This window comes from Girardinichthys multiradiatus, chromosome 9 (genome assembly GCF_021462225.1).
Source record: "Girardinichthys multiradiatus isolate DD_20200921_A chromosome 9, DD_fGirMul_XY1, whole genome shotgun sequence".
Taxonomy (NCBI): Eukaryota; Metazoa; Chordata; class Actinopteri; order Cyprinodontiformes; family Goodeidae; genus Girardinichthys; species Girardinichthys multiradiatus.
In genome coordinates, this window is record NC_061802.1 from 49,087,728 (window position 1) to 49,098,649 (window position 10,922).

A 10,922-nucleotide genomic window follows, 5' to 3' on the forward strand; every position below is an offset into this window, starting at 1 on the left:
CGCAACATGAGCGTGAACGAGCCAATCATAGACAACATACGGGACAGTGGGCGGGACAAAAACGGATATTAACGGGTCATCAGGTACAACGTCACAGTGATGCTGCATTCGATGTAAACAGGAAATTTGAACGTTCAAATTAGGGTGAAGTGACGTCTGATCTGTTTTGGACGGCTTTGAGATGTTTCAATCACCAATCCTTCTTTCTGAAGTCATTTTTTAAAATATTGACTTACAGTGTCAACAAAACGTCTCGCTTTGTTTTTCATCAGTAAAACAAATATTTGGCAGAACTCACAGGGACGAATATAAAATTATATAAATTATATTCCCAATTTTTCTGGCCAGGAATTTCAGCACAACTAAAGTAGGAATTCAAACTGTTATTTTTCTCTTATATATATATGAATATATTAAAGTTCAGATTACAAAACCAAAGTTATGATACAGTTGAAGCAGGAATCCCTCCTTCGGGCTTTGAAGGAATATTCGGTCACTCTACAGCAACATCAAACTTGGTTATAAGGCTAGGCCAATACCACAACCAGACTGACCAGTTTTCCCTGTTTTTAATTTGTGCTTATCCCCCTGTCCAAGCTACCGCACCCTGTTGGCGGTAAGATGCCTCAGAGCCCCACCGGTACTTGGACCCCAGAAACAGTCACCAGTTCTATCTAAAGACTCTTAAAGGAACAACTCTCAAACAGTTTCTAACTTTTAGCTCTTTTAATCTAAATTAAGGCAGAGGAATGATTACAGAGATCACCGCTGAGGCTCCAGTCTCGAACCGTCGCCGTCTGTTAGAGGATGACGAAGAGCCTCGATAGAAGGTCACATATAGTTTTATATCTGGCACTCCAATGCAATGGATGTGCACTCCCTCATTGATTATCAGTAGACTATGTGTCACCATTGTGGTGTCTATCTGTTAGATTGTGTAGTAGCTGTTAGATTGTGTAGTAGCGGGTGTCCATACTTAATCTAAGTGTGCTGTAGCTTTCTAATCAACCCAGTTATACCGGCTGCTCCACTATCAACCCCAGTGCCCCAGCTTCAGGTCATTTATGACAATCCTTGGGCCATTTATCCTTGTACTGTGTGTCGATGAGCATTCTTATCCTATTGTAACAAAAGGGAAACATTACAACTTATATTTCTTTCACTATAGTATAAAAGGGAAAAACAGCTATGAGCATATTAATTAAGGTTATTCCTAACAGCCCTTCATGAAAACTGCTCTTGCCATCACAAAAACTGTTCAAACTGGGCCCGATGATGTCTCCCAAAAGCTGCAGGACTGCTTTCACGGGTCTGTGAGATTTTCTGAAGACCTGGATCTGGAGCAGTGGGGATTGCTCTAAGACTGCAAGGGAAGCTCAGCTTCCCCTAAAATGTAAAAAAATAAGTGATCAAATATGTACTGTTGTGTGTACATGTCAGTGACTAAATATGCGCTGCACTCAGCTTTTGTTCAGAATCAGCTTCTTATCATTGGTAACGAAGCGGCTTTCCTCTCACTCATTCCCGCAGCTTCACAGTGCTTTTAACAGTGAGTTCAATAGCGAAGCAAAAATGCTGGGCTTTGTCCTACCCATCGGACACTCAGCGTCTCTGGGGGTCTATGGGGCAGCCTCGGACGCTCAGCTTCTGCATGATGATTGGATGATCTGTCTGAGGCTGAACCTCTTTTTGATTGACAGCGAAATGAGCAAATCAGCAATCTTGAAATTGAGATCCCCTCCTTGAAAGACCAGTACTGATCTGGAGGTGTTCACTGACAGTGTTCTATGTTACATCAAGACCTGCATAAAAAATGTTACTGTGAAAAAAGATCTACCTCAACAACAAGCCCCGGAAGACCAGGAAGGTCCAGCAGCTCCTGAAGAACAGAAACAGTGCATTCAGGTCAGATAATAAGGGCCTCAAACCTGAAGATAAGGCCAAGTTGGACTATAGGAGATTAATCAAAGGACATCAACAACAGCAGGCAGGTGTGGCAAGGGATCCAGTAGCTCACCAACTACCAGACCAACCCTTGTGTTGCTGATAGTGATGCCTTGCTGGCAGAGTAAGTGAACCTTTTCATTGTCCACTTGGAGGTGGAGCCACTGCAGGCAGTTGTACTACACCCTACAGTCCACAGCACCTTCACCCTCACTGTGGAGGAGAATGATTTGATGAGCACAGTGTAGGCTGTCAAGCTGAGGAAGGGGGGGTTGAGTCTGCTTAATAGCATCTAATGGCTGACAGCATGGTGCACAGAACAACTTGCTGCTCATCATCTTCAAGAATAAGAAGATAATAGCAGACGAAAGGATGGAAATTTCACCATTCAGCATCAGCAGGGACTGTGTGGGGAGGGTGGCTGACGTCCGCCTCCTGGGAGTCCACATTGAGGATAACCTGACCTGAAAGCGTGAACACCTCTGAAATGCTGAAAAGGGCCCAACAGAGACTTCACTTTCTGAGGGTTCTCAGAAAAAATGACATCTCACAGAGACTGCTGGTGTCCTTTTATAGGTGCTCTATAAGAGCTACTGCATCTGTGTGTGGTACACCTGCAGTACAGAGGCTGAGAGCAAAGCACTCCAGAGGGTCATTAAGATGGCCCAAAAGACCACTGGCTGCCCTCTTCCCACACTTGAAGAACCTTACAGTTCCAGCTGTCTCCAAAAAGCCCATTGCATCATAAAGGACACCTTTCACCTGCGTCTCTGTTTGATCTGTTACCATCAGGCGGACGCCACAGATCAACTAAAGCAAGAACACGTAGATTGAAAGAAGTTTCTATCCAGCAGCAATAGCTAAACTTAACACAGCATGAATGTAAAGGGAGATGCAGTGATTGGAATGTGCAATCAGTATGAATGTGTGTATGCGTGGTTTTAGTTTGCCTTTAAACAACTGCTTCTATTTTTATATTTTACATAAATTATTTATTGCTCATACACAGGCCAGATGGCTTTTTACTCAATTTCATTGTACTAGTGACTGTGACAATAAAAGATATTCTGACTGATAAAAACATTAAGAACAAGCATGGGCTGCTGCAGTTAAATGGGGAGGTTCTTGAGTGTGGGAAAACCGTGATTGGTTGTATCTGAATCGAATCATTTCCTTAATTGATTTGTTCCGTTCTCAGTTAAGTTGAGGTCAGCGCAAACGTGTTGGTGCGTTCTGCGACTCATACACAATGTCTTGAGAATCTAGAGTTAGTGACAGTGCTAACGAATCACGTCCTCATTGGTCCAGTAGGCGAGTGAGTGACACAGCAGCACTTTTAGCCCAGTATTGGTTGGTGAATCACTCCTCAGCTGCGGTTATCTGTGACTCAAGGTTCACAAACCTATTGCACACAAAGAGTTTTGCAGCTGAGAAGTGATTCTCCAACTAGTACTCTGCAGGAAGTGACGCTGTGTCACTCACAAACTGCACAAATGAACTGCATGAACTGGACAATTCGATGAATGAATGTTTTGAGCCAATCATTTTCATTAACTAATTCTTGGGATTCAGCAAACTCATAAGAACTGACGTCCCATCAATAGCGGGAGTGCTGCACTTTAGCAGGAAGGAGCGTAATGAAATCCAACTGTCATTGCTTCCTCAAACCCAACCCAAAATAGTCAATCCAACCAATCACGTCTTCACAAACCCACAAACTCCAGAGTTCGAACCAACAGCGTTCCGTGTCTGCTCTGTCATCTGTCCCAAATTATGCAGCGTGGCGATTTACACTGGATGCATTTTGACATTTAGGATGCATTCATGCATCTAACAACAGATGCATGGACAAGATGAGTTTCTTTTGGGTGTAAACAACTAAAAAAGAGATTTTGACCAAGCTAAAATTAATTATAAAATTGAATTACTAAAGTTCAGCCGCTTGTATCCAGGATCTCGTTCTTTTGGTCATGACCCGAAGTTCATGGCCATAGGTGAGGGTAGGAAAGTAGACCGACCGGTAAATTGAGAGCTTTGCTTTTAGGCTCAGTTCTCTCTTCCCCACAACGGACCGGCACAGCACCCCCATTACTGCAATCCATTCTTCCCTCACTCGTGAACAAGACCCCAAGATACTTGAACTCCTCCACTTGGGGCAGGAACTCGCCTCCAACCTGAAGAGGACAAGCCACCTTTTTCCGGTCGAGTACCATGGCCTCGACTTGGAGGAGCGGATCTTCATCCCAGCCGCTTCACACTCGGCTGCGAACCGCTACATCGCATGCTGTAGGTCTTGGCTAGAGGGGGCCAGCAGGACCACGTCATCTGCAAAAAGAAGAGACGAAATCCACTGGTCCCCAAACCAGACCCCCTCCGGCCCTTGGCTGCGCCAAGAAATCCTGTCCATAAAAGTTATGAACAGGACCGGTGACAAAGGGCAGCCCTGCCGGAGTCCAACATGCACTGGGAACAGGTCCGACTTAGTGCCGGCAATGTGGACCAAACACCTGCTCTGCTCGTACAGGGACCGGATGGCCCCTAATAAAGGGCCCCCGATTCCATACTCCTGGAGCACCCCCCACAGGGCATCACAAGGGACACAGTCGAATGGCTTCTCCAGGTCCATAAAACACATGTGGACCGGTTGGGCAAACTCCCATGAATCCTCGAGTACCCTGTAGAGGGTATAGAGCTGGTCCAATGTTCCAAGGAACAGGCAGGACGAAAACCACACTGCTCCTCCTGAAGCCGAGGTTTGACTATCGGCCAGACTATTCACTCTAATACCCTGGTGTAGGCCTTACAAGGGAGGCTGAGGAGTGTGATCCCCTGTAGTTGGAACACACCCTCCGGTCACCCTTCTTATGAAGGGGGACCACCAACCCAGTCTGCTGGTCGAGAGGCACTGTCCCCGACCGCCACGTAATGTTGAAGAGGCGTGTCAACCATGACAGCCCCACAATATCCATGACTTGAGGTACTCAGGACGGATCTCATCCACCCTCAAAGCCCTTTCACTGAGGAGCTTTTTAACCACCTCGGTGACTTCAGCCTGGGTGATGAAAGAGTCCAACCCAGAGTCTCCAGCCTCTGCTTCCGCCAGGGAATGTGTGATGGCAGGGTTGAGGAGATCGTCGAAGTACTCCTTCCATCGCCCAATAATGTCCCCAGTCGAGGTCAGCAGCCTCCCATCCCCACTGTAAACAGTGTTAGCGAAGCACAGCTTCCCCCTCCTGAGGCACCAGACAGTTTGCCAGAATTGCTTCGAGGCCAACCGGTAGTCCTTCTCCATGGCCTCACCGAACTCCTCCCAGGCCCGGGTTTTTGCCTCTGCTACAGCCCGGGCCGCGGCACGCTTGGCCTCACGGTACCTGTCAGCCGCCTCAGGAGTCCCACATGCCAACCACAGCCGATAGGACTCCTTCTTCACCTTGACAGCATCCCTTGCTGCCACCACCGGGTTTGGGGATTGCCGCTGCAACAGGCACCATAGGCCTTATAGCCACAGCTAAGGGCAGCAGCATCGACAATAGATGCGGAGAACATGGTCCACTCGGACTCTATGTCTCCAACATCCCCGGAACCTGGTCAAAGCTCTCCCGGAGGTGGGAGTTGAATACATCCCCGGTCAAGGGCTCTGCCAGATGTTCACTATGCGCTCGGGCCTGCCAAGTCTGTCCGGCTTTCTCCTCTTCCAGCGGATCCAACTCACCACCAGGTGGTGATCAGTGGACAGCTCAGCCGCTGTCTTCACCCAAGTGTCCAAAACATGTAGCCGAAGGTCTGACAACACGACAACAAAGTCGATCATCAACCTCCTCCCTAGGGTGTCCTGGTACCAAGTGCACTGATGGACACCCTTATGCTTGAACATGGTGGTTGTTGTTGTTATGGACAATCCGTGAATAGCACAGAAGTCCAATAATGAAACACCACTCGGATTCCGATCGGGAAGGCCATTCTTCCTGATCACGCCTCTCCAGGTGTCACTGTCGTTTCCCACGTGGGCATTGAAGTCCCCCAGCAGAATAATGGAGTCCCCAGGAGGGCCACTATCCAGCACCCCCGACAGGGACACCAAGAAGACCGGGTACTCCGCATTGCTACTCGGCCGGTAGGCTGAAATGAGAGACAACCTGTCCCCAACCCGAAGGCACAGGGATGTGACCCTCTCATCCACTGGGGTAAACCCCAATACAAGACGGCTGAGCTGGGGGGAAACAAGCAAACCCTCCCCAGTCTGCCCCCTCTCCCAATGGGCCACTCCAGAGTAGAAAAGAGTCCAGCCCCTCTCGAGGAGATGGGTTCCAGAGCCCACGATGTGCGTGGAGGTGAGCCCAACTATTTCTAGTCCGTATCTCTCGACCTCCCGCACAAGCTCAGGCTCTTTCCTCCCCACGTCCCTAGAGCCAGCCTAAGCATCTGGGGATCGGGCCACCGAGGTCTCCACCTTCGTCTGCTGCCTAATCCTCTTGGCACCGGTCCCTCATGGCTCCACCTGCAGGTGGTGGGCCCACTGGGGGATGGCCTTGCGTCTCTCGTTCAGGCTTGGCCTGGCCGGGGTCCCGCGAGGAGCAGCCCAGCCACCAGGCGCTCTCCTGTGAGTCTCAACCCCAGGCCTGGCTCCAGGGTGGGACCCCGGCTCCGCCGTACCGGGCGACATCATGTGCCTCGATTTAAAAGTCCTCATGAAGGTGTCTTGAACTACTCTTTGTCTGACCTATGGCCATGAACTTTGGGTCATGACTGAAAGAACAAGCGGCTGAAATGAGCTAGGCTGGCCGGGCACTCCCATAGAGATAGGGTGAGGACCTCGGCCATCCAGGAGGGGCTCGGAGTAGAGCTGCTGCTCCTCCACATCAAGAGGAGCCAGCTGAGGTGCCTCGGGCACCTATACCGGATGCCTGGTGGACGCCTTCCTTGGGAGGTGTTCCAGGCATGTCCCACCGGGAGGAGGCCCAGGACACGTTGGAAGGACTATATCTCTCGTCTGGCCTGGGAACGCCTTGGGCTCCCCCCGGAGGAGCTGGAGGAGGTGTCTGGGGAGAGGGACGTCTGGGTGTCTCTGCTGAATCTGCTGACCCGCTACGAGTACGAATTCCTAAAGTAAAAACACAATTTCTGCCATATTATAAAGATTGTTACAGTAAATATCAATCCAGTGGCTGTCATTTAAAGGTGATATATTATGCAAAATACACTTTTTTTTACCCTTTAAATACATTTTGTTGTGTACTTGGAGCCTGTAGGAGTCCAGAAAAGTTGAATTTAGTCTCTCCAGGTGTTGCGAAGATATCCGTTCAATTTTCTCTGTCATCTGTTGTGTTTTTCCAACTTTTATGTAACAGTATTTGTTGCAGTACAGCTAAATAAGGTCATGGACTTCCATCTCATCAATTTCATGTATTTGCCATATTTATATCTCGCTGCGATTTTGCAGTCCAAACTCAAGTTCAATTCAATTCAATTCAATTCAGTTTTATTGATATAGCGCCAATTCACAACACATGTTGTCTCAAGGCACTTCACAACAGTTAGGTACATACATTCCTATTAATCCTAACAACTGAACAGTGCAGTCGGAGTTAGGTTTTTATTCAAATTGGATAAAAAGTTTTTCTATCTCAGGAAACCCAGCAGATTGCATCCAGTCAGTGACTTGCAGCATTCACTCCTCCCGGATGAGCATGTTGAGACATTGGACAGTCACTGGTGTTGACTTTGCAGCAATCCCTCATACTGAGCATGCATGTAGCGACAGCGGAGAGGAAAAACTCCCTTTTAACAGGAAGAAACCTCCAGCAGAACCGGGCTCAGTATGAGCGGCCATCTGCCACGACTGACTGGGGGTTTGAGAGAACAGAGCAGAGACACAAAAAGAACACAGAAGCACTGATCCAGAAGTACTTTCTATGGGAAGGAAAAGTAAATGTTAATGGATGTAGCTCCTTTAGTCGTTTCACCTAGAAAGAAAGAACAGATAAACTCTGTGCCAGTTTTCAAGTATGCTGATGCTGCAAGTAGATAAGTCCCTCTGGTTAAGTCTAAATATTCGGTTGTTGGGTGTATTAACACACACAATTCATTACACCTTCCCCCAGCATCAGAACCTCCTCGAAATGCCTGGTAAAATTTTATTTTTCATGGAAATCTACCTACATCAGCGGGGAAATTCCTATTTCACCCACTTCAAGGACAAGTGCCTTCAGCAACCTCCGCCAGTATCAAGAGGGATTTACTGAAAGACTTTTATTTAGACTTTATTTTAGCCATGAATTTATCGGTGTTGATATGGCGTCCTGGCCATTGTTTTGATAGCAGTAGCATCGTGCCTTCTGCTGTGTGCTGCTTTTAGCTCCTTGAGAACAGAACCGTACAGAGTGTTGTGAATAGTATTATTACATAAACAGTTTTGCATTGTTTTTGCTGTTTTTATCTAGTTTCTGCAGCGCTAGATAATTGTTTCTCTGTTATTAAACTATAAAACATGGCCGAACAGGTTAAAGTGCAGTGCTGTTTGACCTGGAGGGGGGCGGGGTGTAAAGTGCCTCAATAGCATTTAAAGAGATGGCACCAAAACTCTCAGACACTACTCAGATCAGGGGTGAAAAAGGAGCCTGTGGAGCTACAATAACGAGCAATTTAGACCAAAGCATTGGAGTTCCACTTTACAGGGACCACAATTGAATGGGTTAAGTGTGAAAAGGAAGGATTGTAAAGCATGAAATTTCCCCAACCGATCTGCGTATCTGTGAATGCAGTTAGCTGAATGTGGCTCTAGTATGCTTTGAGTGGTGACTATGACTGGTAAAATGCTAAATAAATTCAGTCCATTTAAACATCTTACTGAGAACTTGATTATTTAACACATTTTTATTAAAGGTTTCATTTGCTTGAATCACTGATTTGTAGAGTATGGGATTACCACAGCTTGACACATAATGCTGCAGGCAAAAACTGTAGAACTAAGTAAAACACATTATATATGGATCCATTTGAGTGTGTTGAACAACTGCACAAAAGATGTAGGTTCCTCAACAAGAGGAGATCTGTAGCTCTGGCTATACTCTATGGACCCAGGTTGGATGCCATAAGCCGGGTCACACAGTTTCCAAATTAGTTTGGTCTGATTTTAACAAGACAGTGAATGACCTGTAAGCTACAATATACAGTCATATTCAATAAGTTTGAATATGTGTTCCAATGAGGCTTGTTTGTCAGATTAAATTTACCTTTCTAAACTAATAACCTTTAAGCAGGTATTAAACATACTTTTCATTAACTTTTTTTTATTGGTCTGATGTAATAGTCAAATCCTAATTGTCTTGTTTTCATTAGCTATAAGCGAGAACTCATCATATTTAACCGAAATAAAGGGTTTACATCAGCTTGTATGTAATTAGTCTATATAATGTGTTTTTCTTAATGAATTGAGTTAGTGAAAGAAGTTAACTTTTCAGTAATATTCTAATTTACTGAAAATGACTGTAATGTGCTGCAAAGTCGTAAATGGTAAATGGCCTGCACTTGTAAAGCGCTTTATCAAATCCCCAGAGACCCCAAAGCACTTTTCAATACAATCAGTCATCCACTCATTCATACACATCTTCACACACTGACAGTAGTAGACTACATTGTAGCCACAGCTGCCCTGGGGCACACTGACAGAAGTGAAGCTGCCATAAACCAGCGCCAACGAGCCCTCTGACTACCATCAGCAAGCAAGGTGGGTGAAGTGTCTTGCCCAAAGACACAATGACTGAGACAGACAGAGGGGGGATTCGAACTGGCAACCCACCGGTTACAGGATACAGTATACCCCTATCACTGTGGGGCGACAGTGGTGACGGAGTCAATGTTCAAACGAAAGTAATACAAGTGAACATTGACGCTGTAAAAAGTCAGCTTTATTTTCTGCAGAAGCACTGATGTGTGCCATCTATGCATTATATGAGCTACAACAACATTTAATTTCCCTTTGGGATGAATAAAGTATTTTTGAACTGAATTTTAAAAAGAAAATCTGTGTTTTTATTTTGTAATGGCAACAAGGATGATTTTTATTGTTTTACTGTTGAAACACACTCAACATCTATGGATGAAAAAGTTCTGGATTAATCAGTGGGGCTCATCTTTGTCTGCACAGGTGGCTATTTATTTCCAGACTGTCACTGGCTCTTGTGTGTCTTAGAATTACATGATCACTTTTTATTTTGATAAATATTTATGGGTTTAACAATGCCTCCTTAAATAAGATACTGATGTCCAAAATTTATAATGTAATCTTAGATTTAAACCTCTGACTTCCAAATGCAAAAATGATTTTTATAGGTGAGTTTAACATGGTTTTTGACAAGAATTTTGACAAGATTTTAGTTAGGTTTCTTCAATCCCATCCTCGCCGACTTTTGCTCAGTACATAACTTTTTTGATTCATGGTGCTACAAACATCCTAACACTGTGGAATAATCTTGGCTCAAGCCTAACAAAATCTACAATAGGCTTTTGGTTGATCTCTCTTTTTATGATGAGTGCTGTTCAGGACTGCTCCATATCTGCAAAGCCCCTCACGGATCACTCTGTAATAAGGATAATTTTTTTAAACCACCCAGCGACGTCCCAAGAAAGAAAGGCTATTTGAAATGTAATTCTAGTTTCACAAAGTCAGACGTTTTCTGTGATCAAATCAAAACCTTAATCTCAAATATGATGAATGATAAGTCCATACCATCTTATACAGTGGGGAGAACAAGTATTTGATACACTGCCGATTTTCCAGGTTTATCCACTTGCAAAGCATGTAGAAGTCTTTAATTTTTATCAAAGGTACTCTTCAACTGTGAGTGAAGGAATCTTAAACAAAAATCCAGAAAATCCCATTGTGCTATTTTGAAGTAATTAATTTTCCTTTTTATTGCATGACATAAGTATTTGATGTAAGAATTCTGGCTCTCACAGGTCAGTTCTTAAAGAATCCA